The sequence below is a fragment of the Falco punctatus genome (genome assembly GCF_963210335.1).
Source record: "Falco punctatus genome assembly, chromosome: 9".
Classification (NCBI taxonomy): domain Eukaryota; kingdom Metazoa; phylum Chordata; class Aves; order Falconiformes; family Falconidae; genus Falco; species Falco punctatus.
Genome location: NC_137589.1, coordinates 4217008 through 4231066, shown reverse-complemented (window position 1 = coordinate 4231066; position 14059 = coordinate 4217008). Strand labels below are relative to the sequence as shown.

At 44.2% G+C, this 14059-nt stretch overlaps 1 protein-coding gene across 3 annotated transcripts in view; it reads right to left on the bottom strand.

Annotated features, from left to right (window-relative positions):
* The window catches only part of CTBP2 (C-terminal binding protein 2), a 145385-nt gene that overhangs the window by 31598 nt on the left and 99728 nt on the right, over positions 1-14059 (bottom strand). The gene's annotated exons all lie outside the window — the stretch shown is intronic.

The following is a 14059-nucleotide window of genomic DNA, read 5'->3' as shown; positions in this document are numbered from 1 at the left end:
ATCAGTGCTGGCTGCCTCTCTGTCTCAGCCCCGGTCTCCTTTCCATTGGTCAGGACAAGCCTCTTCCCAATCACAACAGCTGGCTGGAGCAACCCCCACCTCCTCTTAGTACAACTTTCCCTTAGAGCATGATGACTTCTAAATCCTTTCAGGCTCAAAGCCCAGGAAGCAGTAAAGCCCAGCACAAAGTGATACTTATTTCTCATAACTATTTTTTTTTTCATACAAGAATCCAATAGAAAAATAACCTCAGCACTATTTGTCATAGCCAGAGGTGAATTTGAAGCGCTTACGAAGTGAATATGCTGCACACAGCAGTGCTCGGTGCAGCATGCCTGCTTCTTAACAGAGTTAAAGGAAGATCTTGCCCCAAGCCAAAGCTCGTATCTTCCTTCAGCTGTATTAAGAAGTGACTTCAAATCTTTTGGGGAGCTGGAAACTTTGGTGTGGAGAAAGAACTCAATGAACAGCCACAACGGCTGCAGAGTGGTTTCCTTAATTAGAAAGTTGGCTGTGTTTCTCAGGAGGAGGAAAACAATGCTACAGACAGCCAAGGCAAAGAGCAAGTAAAAAGTGTAGCACATGCAGCTCCGAGGGAAACAGAAAGCGGCTCTATCAGCCCCCCAGATCCTCCAAACCACTTGTAATTATTAGGCTGAAAATCAAGCATGGTCCTGCCGCTGAATCAGAGCAGTACAAGATTGTGAATGACTTGGCCTTAATTGATTCATTTTGACAAGGCTCAAAACACTCTCCAGGCAATTTAAGACACCATAAAAATATCAAGGAACTGACAGTGTTTGACCTCAAGATGTCAAATACAGAACTGCTGTCTAGTTTTGATGAGCTGTCACTCTATCCCCTGGACATTCCTACCGCAGCTAAGCATTTCATATCATGAGCTGCTACCACACAACACGGTCCATGAGACTACTGACCTGTTCTCAGAGTATCAGTCAACCCAGCTTCAGCAGCGTCCAGGAATCCCTGGCGATACAGTGGCACTGGTGGTCTTATCCCTCTGCCCTGCTCTGGTGCTGAGTACAGAGACATCCAGCGCTGTGCGACTGACTGTGAAGAAGCTTGAGACACCCACACCTCAGTGCTCGCACGCTGGCTGGGCTTGCCCGGCTGTCCTGGTGGAGAGCCCGCGTGCTCTTGCAGGAGAACTAGCGAGTCACGTAGCAAATGGAAAACACTAACCGGCAAGGCTGTGTACTTTTTTAAACAGCGGACCAGATCCCATCCTGAAAACACAACAAACTCCCTAAAGACGGACAGTTCGGATCATGCACATCTCTCAAGCGAGCAAGGAGTACATGCCGACAGAGATGGGTAACTGTACCAAAAAGTGAAGAAAACTACAGGTAGACGCACTGCAGGCAAACAAACTGCAGCTTTGCCCGGTGCTGGCTGCATGCAGGTCTGTCAAACCGATGAGCACCTGACACCTGCGATCAGAAAGAAGCTGATACCTGTCATGCTGAGATGATTGAGCATCCCACTATGGAAATTCAAATGGCCGGGGCCAGAACAGCACTCCTGGGGAGGAGGCAGCTGTGCCGTGTGTTTGGGGAGACCAGCAAGGCAGAAGAGGAAAACACTTGGCTGCAGCAGAAAACCAACATACTGATGCCTCTCCTAAGCACAAGACTGGCCAAGGATAAACACAGTTTGTGGACTGTTTCCAGCGGTGCACTTGAGATGCTCTTACTGTAATTGAACACGAAGCTGTGGCCTCCCAAGGCTGCGCATGCTCCTTGCCATGGTGGGCTGCCACCCTGTGTGACTGAGGACAGGGTGTTTGTGTTTTTCTGCTGCAAGTCAGCTGCCAGAATGAAATGAAATGTGGGTGTCTGATTTAAGGGAGGCTGAGGAGCACGGCTGCGGTCTGCAGACAGGTGACTGGAGAGCAATGGCAGCAGGAAGGCTGAGTTTTTGGAGTGTGGATCCAAAAAGAAAATCTCAGAGAACACCCTTGCAATCCCCTTCCATGCAGGAGATGAAAAACAATCATCCCAAACTGGCCAGGGAGAGGTGCAGCTCCTTGGAGGGTCGCTGCCCCAAACACCTCTGCAGCAGGACCATGGCAATCACCCCGGGAGACCTGCAAAATTACCTTACGGCTGACACCCAGGACCTTCGCATGGCTTGATATAAAGCAGCAAAGCACAGGTTAAACACTCTGTTTACGAGAAAATTAATCTTAAACGATGTGGAGTGAAATCTTGGATCTGGGAATCAATTTTTAAAAAAAGCAATTTTAACTTGCTGTTTTGCCAAATTCTGATTGAAAATCATTGCTCAGACCCCAAGGGCTCACAACCCACTTACCAAACACGGCACTGCTGTATTTGGATGGACTTGAGTCAGAGTATTTCTAACAGCATGAAGGGTAGAAGCTAAAGAGACACAAACAAAGCACGTAACCACACCAGCTTGAGAGAAGTATACAAAAAATCTGAAACACAAACATTCTGTGAATGTTACCAGCAGTGTTCTTACCAAGCCTGGAATACTTTCCTAGAAACTGGCTACCTTCAGGGCACTGTCTGTCCCACTGCAGCATTTTGGCTTAGGCTGCCGATTCCAGTATTCTCCCCTTTCTTCTGCCCTCCTACCTTCTGTCTTCCTCTCCCACTCCTCCAGATATGCTTGCACTGAAGGAAAGCTGCTCCCTTTGACTCTGCTGGGCAGTTTCCAGCCCTGCCCATGCTCAGCAGTGCTCGCAACCTGGCTGCTGCCTGGGCTGTCTGTCCAGCATTTTTTGGTACGTACTTCTTGTTCAGTACTGCAGTGCTTTCGCTACGTGCCTTATGAACAGATTAATCAACCGAATAGGTAAGAGGTACATTAACTCAACATGTCTAATAACTTCCCAGAGGGGGAGTAAACGAAGTTGGAGATTCCACAGGAAACTGTCCTGGTATGCAAAGCATGGCCAGATTCTCCCCGTGACAGGGGGCATTGCAGAGAGGAATCATGTACCCTTGGCACCTGGTGCAGGCAATCCATGGCTGAACCATAAAACCACCAAAAGCAAGACAGGAATTGCATTGCAAACTGCTTATCTTCTCGATTCCAGCTGCTGCTATGGAGCCTGAGGGCTCTGGGAAGAGTGTGAGAGGCTTTTCAGAAGGAGTTAAAGCAGCACTCTTCCTTACTGGCACCTGACGCCTTTTCCTTCCTGGAGCAAAAGCAGCTCACTTTCCCCCTGGGAGAATGGTGGAGCATCTCCTTTGGCTCTCACTAAGTGCTCTGCAACTTCCCATGCCGTAACCGGTTGCATAACATGAATCTGCGCTGTGCAAAACCTCTCGAGCACCAAGCCTTGTAGGAGCCAATGTTGTTTCTCCCAAACCTTCTGTGAGATCTGCTTTCCATATGTCTCTGCCGACGTGCTTGCCTCCTTCACGACTGTGAAAGACCAGTCTCCCTCTCCGCTGATCCTATCCCTTTCTATGTCTCAGCCCACCTGCCAATTGCACACAAATGCACGTGGATGGGTATCAAATGGTCCTGTTTGCTTTTCTCAGCACCATTCTTCTCTCCAATGCCACCCCTACTAAGGACATAACACCATAGCTACGTGCTGTCTCCAGCCTCTGCTCACGCAGTCCCACTGCCATTCTGAGGACAGAAGCCACAGTAGGATGGGACTTCCCTTGGCATTTCCCAGGACAAAGCTCACCTACTACTATGAAACAACTACCAAGACAGAAAAAATCAGTTGCAGAACTAAGCACATGTTACAAATCATACTTACTACCCACTTGCCAAACTCCCTCTTTTCCATGTGCCACCTTAGAAGAACAAGACACTCAAATGGATCTGCTCTGGATTTCTCTTACAAACGTCTCACAGCTGCACATCCTTTACAAGGTGCTATTTACTTACAAAGCACTACCTTCCCCCCTGAGAGATACCTGTCTACAGTGTGGAACTTCTAATATTGAGCCATGGCCAAATTCATTATCTTCACACACTCTTGTCATGTCAATATGACATAATTGCCATTTCTCTTTCTCCTCCTCAACTGCTACCATGATTCGTGTTGCCATTAGCTTTTACAGGTGACCTCCCCTGCTTTACTGTATTCCACAGTGCCACTAATCTTAAAATTATCCCAAAATGCAGACTGACAGATATGCCAGTTCTGACATCTTCTGCCACTTCTGAGGATGTTCTTCAAACCCCTCTGTAAAACAGCCAGCTCTGCCCTTCCCACTGGACCTCATCCCTCCTTCTGCAGGGAAGAGCCACTGGTCCTTGCCCATTATTCATGCTTTTGTGGTTGAGCAGCCAAGTAAGCTCCTTCTGTGCCTCCTGTTCTGTGGGTCTTGCAAATCCAGCTCCACTTTTCTGCCATCACAGTGTGTCCCACCTCCTGCTGCTGCAGCATGTCCCATCCCCTCACCTGGAGTCCTCTTCTCCAGGACAGTCGAGGATTATCCCATGATATCCTGCTCACTTCCAGCTAGAAATCCTCTCCTTCATTCTCAGTGATGCAAAAGCCTCAGTTTTTTCCCCTTTCTGCTTTAATCACTTCTAACTCCAAAGCACTACTTCTGTTTCAGGAGACCTGGATGCTCTTTCCAGCCACCTTCCAGCTATCTGTACACTTTTAGATTTCCACACTAATGCTCCAGACTTCACATAGTTCAATCAAGTTTGAAGTCTGTTTTTCCTCTTTGCACAGATACCACTAAGCTGTGCCTAGTGAAGCATGTATGGCAACCCAGCCATTTATAATGGTCAAAAAGCCACAAAAGTTTATAAATTATTTTTGTACAGTGCCCTCTCTACAGCAGAGCACAGTGGCACTGTATCTATGAATCATTTTCATTTTCTGAGTTATTTTTTTCTTGAGAGCATCACAGTGAGCTGGCTGGACTAGCACATTGATAGGAGCAAAGGCCACCCCGACACATTGCAGTTTTAGGCTGAGCAAACCGAGAATGTGGTAAGTGGCATAATCAGAACGGGAACAGAAATATGATTTCATGTAAAACTGAAATATCAGAAATGAAGAACATTGAAGCATTCAACCATACGCAGAACTAAACCACTTTTAAATGGCAAATGTCCAAACCAGAACAATAGTTCTTAACACTGCCAGTCCTGCACCTTGAAGTCAGGCTGACCACGCAAAAATAACCGAAAACTGAATAGTCAACATCAGTGCCGATCAGTACTACATTTAAAAGCAATTTGAACTTTAATAATTCAACAGAACTTAATTTGCTGGTAATAAGAAAGGTGGAATTATTTTTTTTCCAAAGCATGACGTGGATGGATATCCTATCTCTGTAAGGCACACCCGAATTTGTACCAAGTGCTGGGCGTGCGGCCAAACACACACACACGCGCGCACACACATGCACACACACACACGCGCATGCACACACGCCTCTGTGTCCTCCAGATCAGGCCCACAAACCACAGGAACAGAGATTAAGCAAGAAATGGTCTAACAGATTTAACATGCAACATCTGAAACCGACCAACATTACTGATATTTATTTTACCCATAAACCCCTCTATCAGAATTTTGTTTCAGAAATTTTCAATTGCAAACTTGCAAGTGTTCGGTGGAATCCCTTTTTATGCCTTGCTTCAGACTGTTAATAACACTCCCAGTGCTAATGACCTAACCCGTGAACATACAGAGGAAAAACAGCACTTCATGAAATATTGATACACACTTCGAAATTTGACAATTATCTCCAGAGCTTCTTGGTAAAATCTGAAAGCAAATAAATAGCAAACATTTCCTGTACTCATTAAAAGACTGAAAAACAGAGAAAGAAACCTACTCATTATCCATTTGACAAATATAACCTATTATTTTTAATAACGCACAGGCATTCAATGCATGGAATTTACAGCTTCTCTTGCTTAAAGAAACCATTGGTTTTGTAGATCTAATTTAAAAAAATGCAATAAAAGTAAGTTATGTGGAGCTGGTTCCTTTTGCAGGAGAGGGTAAAAGCCGCCTTCTATTGAAATCAATGACAAAACTACCATTTTTCAGATGGAAGCAAACCTTCATCACTACCCTAACTTGTCCAGAAAGATGTTCCAAAAATTAGCAATAGTAACTTTGTTGGCCTTTCTCATGCAAGCTTCAGAAACAGAAAACTGGAGTAAAAAAGCACTGATGAGCCAAAGCACGTCGCTGCTAGCCCACAACAGAGATCTCTGTATCTTATTTATCATACACTAGTGAGATGATACCCTGGCTTGCCCTCTGGCTGGAGCATGGCATGGGAGATGTCACGCTGCTCCTCTGGAGCCTGAGCTTTTAGGATGAATGGCAAATACAGAGAACACCTGCCCCTGCTGAATAAATATGAACCATAAGGGGAAAACTCCCAACGCAGAGTTGCTCTGCATTGCATTATAGTCTAGTCATTGGGAGTGGTATAGGAATTCTGGTTTCTGGACCTTTTAGCCCTGACTGCGGATGAAACAGAACCACAACTGCTGCAAACAAGAATGAAATGGGAATTTAAGATTCTTAAGCCAAATGTTTCAGCTGGTAAGATAACAAATTCCACTCCAATGCAGGTCCACTCAACATGAGTGAGAATTCCAAGACAGGGAAAGCTTGCAATCGATAGGAATTGCAACTGCTGGCTAGCTGGGATAACTAAAGCTGTAGCTTTCGGCTTTCCTGATTACTTCAGTGTCCCAACAGGACGGTCTAGGAACTGGCAGGCACCCTGCTGTCCACACTGAATACTTTCTTTTATCTTTCATAATACATACTAATCAAGATTACTTTCACTGACAGAGCAAAATACATGCAGTTGCATAAACTACTGCGCTTTTTGAATATTAATTTAAAACTTTATAATAAACCATTCAGAGGAAGGCAGAGAACACAACAACTAACTGTGTGTGACATTTCCATTCCTGGGTTTTTTCACTCTGTAGGTAACAGTGAGAGGCTCCAATACGAAACTGGCCCATCATAAAAAAAAAGGCTGATAATCTGTAGGGTCAGTAAAGGAATGTGTAGGAGGCAGCCTGAAACTGCTCAGGGATTTGCAGTGTTAGAACAAGCGTCAGAAAACACGCTGGGGTTAAGAAGACCAGCAAGGAAGATAAGGGGGCTTCATCCAGTTCTTGTATCCCACCACCTATGGCTTTGGTGTGGAGGTAACCCACCCGCAGACACCACCCTCACATCTGGAAAATACATCCCAAATGTTTCAATGGGACCCCAGTTTTGATCTTCTTTTTCTGGCTTTTTTCACCAAAAGTATATCCTAGATTATTTCTTACTGTTGTGTTTGCTGTCTAAGCAAAGTCCTGTCTGCTTTTTTACTTGCTAAGTCAGTATGACAACCTAGGAAATAATAAATTGCTTGATAACCAAAACAAGTCACTACTTGCAAACAATGAAGTCTCCGCAAAAGTACTGACCCAAATGGATAAGAACTGATACACTGATTGTATTTTTGAGAGTTTTTCCTCCCCATTTTCATGTGTATGTGTATCTTCATATATAAATAAAACATGACAATGCCATCTTGGTTGTTCATATCAGTATTTACCAAGGATCTCCACTGGCTTCAACCACTCAGGTAAGCCCTGCTGGTTTCCTTCTTACCACGACAACCTGCTTATCTCTCAGATTACAGAGCCTAAACCACCCTCCTCCCAGGGACTATAGTGCTTTTGGGAACTGCAGGAAGAGTACTGTACTCCCACTCCTCTCCCAGACCCTCCTTGGCTGCCTCTGCTTCCATGTGCAAGATATGGCAAGAGGCCGTTTCCCTTGACCACCCCACATCTGGTGGTTGAGATGCACCCCCCCAGGCCGGGGGTGCTCCCATGGCTTGGTGGGGTGCTCCCAGGAGGGAAGGGACCACAAGCCTCCACCACTGACCCTATGGCTGGCAGCGATGGCACCAGCTGTTCAAACACTGAGCACATTCTCATACATCTGTCTGTGGGCTCTGCAGATGCTTCTTAATAACAAAAAAAGGAAATTTATGCCTGGCAAACAGGGTTAAAAGTCAAGGTCTTCCGAACTCCCTGAGACCTGGAGCCATCGCAGCAGGGAAATGAACTGCAGCAGCCTTGTAGCTGGAAAGCCTTCCACCCAGCAAGGGCACAGGGTGGCCCGGCACAGGCAGGGCTAGTGCCATGCTACGCTGTGCCATGGGACCCATGTTTAAGCCGATTGTTGGCCTTGACACCCTTTGCACTGGGAGAGAGGGTGGAGGAAGGGAAGCCGGGCACTAATCCGCTCCATCTGCTCTGGAGCAGGTAATTGGATTGCGAGTACAGAAGGCAAGGCTCCCGGCCACAGCGCTGGCGGTCACACCGGCCAGGCACAGGACTCAGAAACCTCCTGTTTAAACAAAGCTGCTCTAGTCAGAGGGCGAGGGTCCCACCGTGCTGCCAAAAGCACCTCTGCCCAAACCCTTCCTAAGGATGCACCGCTTGCACTGCGGCAGGGCATGGCTGCCCAGCACGCCTCTACTGGAGAGGTGAAACTAAATACTGGGAAAATAACACATGGGAATCGAACCTCCAGAAGTAACATTTCATCTTTAACAAAAACTAGAAACAGTAGACAGAAAAGATTAAAAATTAGCTTTCTTTACCGAAAGCCAGTGGAATGCTAACATCGGGTGTTATTTAGGCGTAAAAGTCAAAAGCTCATCTGCCAGTTGCTATACATAAACCTTACTAATATATGTCCTATGTCTGCAACAGTTATTCTACATCAGTTGCTTAACGGTGTTGGTCTGTTTTTTAAGGATTCAGCTCAGCACCTACTTTCCTTATAAAAATAACAGACAATTCAGTTGTGTAGCATTTTCATTAAACTAATCTGCAGTGTAATGCTATGAGAAGGACAAGGAGAAGAAATTAAAAAAAAAATGTTTAATACAATAATGATAAGAAACCTTTAAAAATTTTTCCCTCTATGAACACTAAGTTTGTAGCTATGGAAACTACTTATGAGAAAGCTAAAAAAACGTCAGCAAATATAGCCAGAGAATAATCTGGATATAAGAAAAGTCCTAACAATGATAGAGAACTACAGACACCAGGTAAAAGGAAAGTGTAAATTGAAGATGACAACACATGTGCATCTGACAACATGTTCTCCTCTGACAGACCAGATTCATTTTTATTGCCATGGCACTAAAGTCAATGAATTGCAACTGGAATGAGTTTGACACTTTATATTGCTTTTGATAAAACCATTATAAAAAGTGTATTTCAACCTTTAAAAAAGTGTTTTAAAAGTGTATTCTCTGCAATCAGTGAATCGTGTGCGCATATTGGCCAAGATAGTCAATAGTTTATCAAGGTAGTTTAAAGCAGGTCTCGCACGCTCTGTTCCTCAGCCATTTACCCTACTAATGTGAGCAGTTCTGATAACTTCAATTTTGAGATCCACATACAGTACACATCTGCACACTCATCTGCCCAACTGAGGTTAGTGAGAGTCCTTGTGTGCCTTTCAAAGGCCTTCCCAAACTCTCTGCGCGTATTTCCAGCTAGTACCCTCGTCATATATTAATGTCTTGAGAACAATGCTGTGACCATCAGGACAGCAGACACTAGCCAGACATGTCTGCTTATTTCAAACAGTATTTTTGTATGGAAGTTACAATTCCCTTTAAAACCATTAGTCAGTAATTTTGCCAGCAAATGCAGTGAAAACTTCACTTTACCTTGAGTAACACACTAGCTGGGAATGACTCCAAGGACTTGCTATGGTCTGTCAGGTCAATGTACAAATTAAATCAGATTTATTCAGTACACAGAGCTTCTTTTGGTGCTGTTTCCCTCAGGATTGTTAATTGAGCTGCCTTACATGTATACATTGTGATTACATGCTACAGCCTGTACAGAAAACACAGTGAAGAAAACCTGAAGTTGATCTCTGAACTGTCTGCTATACGGTACATTGGGCAGACAATAAACCAACATCAACAAATGCTCATGAAACTTATATTGTGTATGAAATACCACCACTAAACTCTCTGCCCACAGAAAGCTACGACAATTTCAATGCAGTACTCTTAAAACAATGTTTAACCATCCCTGAACAACCATCAAGGCTCTTGCTCCTGACTATGCCCTCTCCTCTTTGTGGGCTGCCAACATGCAGAGCTTCAACCTGCAACTGATGAGTGGTTAACACAATTTTTATCTGTCACAGGGCAGCAAATACCAATAAAAAGAATCACAACCAAGTGTTAAACAGTATAATCTGAGCTGAGCTAATCACAGTGAAAGGCATTTCTAGCTGGGCTCTAAGCTGATAAAAGAGATGAGTCCCCTTTACAATGGAGGGAACTACATGTCCAAGGAAGGCAGCTAGCCTCAGCCTGGCTTTCCCTGCTCAGGAGAAGCTCTTTTTGCTCCTTCTTCCTTTTGATACCTACCTGACTTGTACGGGGCAGCCCTGCTCCTCATCCCTGTGGGAAGCATCTCCCCTCTTGTGACCAAGCTTTTGTATCTTCACATGTAAACTAGAGTTTCAAAAACCATCCAAGAGACATATTTGCGATCACCCATTCCTCATCAGAGCTCCCCCTAAGTCCATCATCAGAAACAGAAATCTGGACAGACCACTCAGTCGGGACAAGTCTAGGCTAGCTACAATAATACATTATCAGCCAACAGGTTTAAGACTCAAACAGTGGCTAAAAAAAATATAAATCAAGTACTCTAATAAAAATACTAGTAAACACAATAATTTGAAGATGCAGCATTTTGGAGGAGAAGCTCCAGTAATCTGATCAGTGACCATAAGACACGGTTTGCCCGTGCCAGCTTTGCTGACCTACACTGTTTATTTCCTGCATTACCACCCTCTCCAGCAGAAGGCTGGCCACAAACCGGCTCTGGCAGCAGACTGCTAGCTGACATGGCTTTGTCACTCAGACATTGCAGGGTTTTTTTCCTGCTTGCCACTGAGATGGTTTGGTGCATTCACTACCTGTGATGCCACGGATGGCAAGGCTGCAGGAGCAGCCAGCTCCGAGGATGTTTCTCCCTGGGGAAGCCGTTCCTGCCAGCTTCGCGGACAAGCTCTTGAAGACTCAGAGAGAAGCAGCTTTGCCAGAGCTGTGGTTGGGGAGTTCCCAGGACTGGACGCCGGCTCAGCTCCAGAGACACCGCTCTCTGCACCTATACCCCCTCACTCTACCACCACAGTGACAGGTTTCAGGTGCTCATTCACCATCTTCTCTTCATACAACTCTGCAATTCTCAGGAAGGGCAATTTATCCAACAACTTCTTAATAATTATTTTATGAAATGCAAAGAAGTTGCAGCAATAAATCTCACTGATCATTTTCCCTTATTGAACCGTACTGGAGTGAGTGGCCCATAAGCATGTGGTGTGTGCCTATATTTCTGGCCAGGACGCTGTCTCTGCCATCAGAAATACCAGGCAGCAGAAGATGCCTTCCTCCCGTGAGCCCTCTGCCCAGACTCCAAAGTACACAGTAGCTGTGCAGAATCCACATGGAGTGTCAAAGCTCAGCACAAAATCACAAATCAGGTATCTAGAAACAACTCACTGTAGAAAGACTACAATACATAGTCCAACGAGACTTTAAAAAAAACCAAAATGATCCGTTTTAAACTCCTATCCATATAAGAAGCTCCAAAACATCACCAGACTGAAATACACATTTTATAACCCTCTGCTAACTGAGAAGAGATTAACCTATACCAACAGAAATTATTTGCAGCCATTTAGAGACAGATTTTAATACTGAACTTGCTTTCACCTTGTGTCTCATGTATCTACAACCAAAGCAACAGCTAAGAGGTCTGTTGCTCCTAAAAATGCATCTTGTCTCTTCTTGCTGGCAAATACAATTTTCCTGCATTTAGTCAAGTTTCTGTCACCCACTCAATGTTTTAGAAACATCTTAACATATTTGTAATATTCGCTTGTCACCTTGCATGTAAGTGTGAACACTCCTTAGCAATGGTGTTCCTTAAAGAGCAATTTCTCAACACAGCTCAAACATCCACAAACCGCCACGCCTTCCATTTCTAATCCGTATCCTTCCATTTGCCATGTGTCTTACCTTGGCTTCTACTTTTAAAATATAGTTTAACAGGAAGAAAACCTCTCAGGCTATTTGGAAAATAAAAGGGGAAATAAATCAAAATGAAGACAATTTTACAGGTCCTACTTCAGCTAAACCTTTCAGGGACTTCAATGAGAAGATAATCTTTCTGTGATTATGGCCAAACCCTCTCGTTGCTTAGCAACACATAATTAAGGAATATGTTTTCAGATCCGCTTTGCAAGCTGGCCATTATCAGATGAAATTACTGGAGCAACAAATGTCATCCCCATGCAAATGAGCTGGTCGTAGGCAAAAAAAAAAAAAAAAAAAAAAAAAAAAAAAGGGTTCAGTAGAGAGAAAGAGCTCAGCAGCACAGAAACACTGCCGGCTTCCTCTTGTTGCATACCAGTAATTCTTTTAAAGGGAAGGGATAATATCTAGATTTTTAGAGAATAGGGTTTGCAGTTTATATATGAGATGTGGAAGGAGGGGTCCGTTCCTTGTGGTGGAGGAGGTCTCTCCCAATGCATGTGCTCTGGTGGTCCCTTGCCCCCAGGGCTTTCCCTGCATCAGTACCGACTGCCTCAATCAGACGTACTGCAAATAAATGAACATATTTGTGTTCCTTGCATTATGCCAGTTTGTCTTTTTTTCAGGCTTTGGGCAATTGTTTATTTAAAAATACTGCCTGGATGTACTGCTTTTGTGTCTGATCCATGTCAACACAGAATGTGTTGCCTAATATTTAAGCATTTTTTAGAAATCAATACATTACACCAGCTACATAAAGGACGCACAAGCCTGAAAGAAACAGCATCTACTTCCTAGCTGTGTAATTATGGTAAACTGGGGAAAGGGGTGTGCCAAGCGTCTACATTTTGACAACTTTATCATTTCCACTCACAAAATCGTTCTTTATTTAGATTCCTGTGGAACGGCATCACCAGTTTGGCACTGTCTCTATGCCTATAAATGGTATCCTTTTATTTAAGCTTTGTGCGTGCACGCTGGTACGGCGCATTGTTTGAGACTTGTGTGCATGGGAGTTCAGCTGAACTGCACAGGGAGCAAATTCTCTGCCCAGAGAGTCACTACCAGGAAAAACATTTCAAGGGATTTCTTTCAACATTTTTCAAGCAAGTCAAGCCACAAATGAATGGATTTGCCAAATTTCCTCATACTTAGCAGTGTGGGGTTTGGGTTAGCTTCTGTCAGGCTCAGAGCGTTATCATCAATGTACATCTCCAAAGCGGAGGAGCAGAGCCTGCTCAGCTTATCCAGCTTTACATCTTAGCAGCCAAGGGCCTGAGCGCTTCTAGAAGGGGAAGGGAGGGAAGACTGGGAGCCACCATTCATTTTTATTGTTCTAGTGCTTAATGACAGGCTTTTAGTTTTAAGCACAGACCTATTACTTTAACAGCTATATCACTTCACTTACAGGCATCTCTAGAAGGAAATCAAGGGTTTTATTTTGTATGCCTGATAAAACAGCAAATTAATAATACGAAGAAAAGACTAAGGTAATGGCCAAAGGTAAGTCGATTCTCGAATAACACCATTAGCTATCTGATGAATTTAGTCAAAACAATGCTAACCATTTCCTTGGAGGAACACATTTGCGCCTGATAACAGCGGTAAAAAGTCAATCTGCAGCAAACCCTGTAGTCCTAATTGCTCAGCCAGCGCAGTATCTAATCTCCTGTTCTCTACAAACAACAGGAATGGCAAGATTAACCCTGGAAGCATTATCCGAGATACTGCTCACTTTTAACTGAAGTTGGCTAAACAAGTAAAATATTTGGAATTTAACTGTAGAGTGAGAAACAGCATCTTTAACTCTGTGCAGCCGGCATGGCCCTGCAAAGAAATCCCCTTCACCTCCTTTTCTACACAGAAAACAGTCTAATCTTTACGCATGAAACTCTGTATTATTTGACTGTGTTTTTTTGAGGGGGTAAAGGAAGCAACAACAAGGTGGTTCTAAACTACCC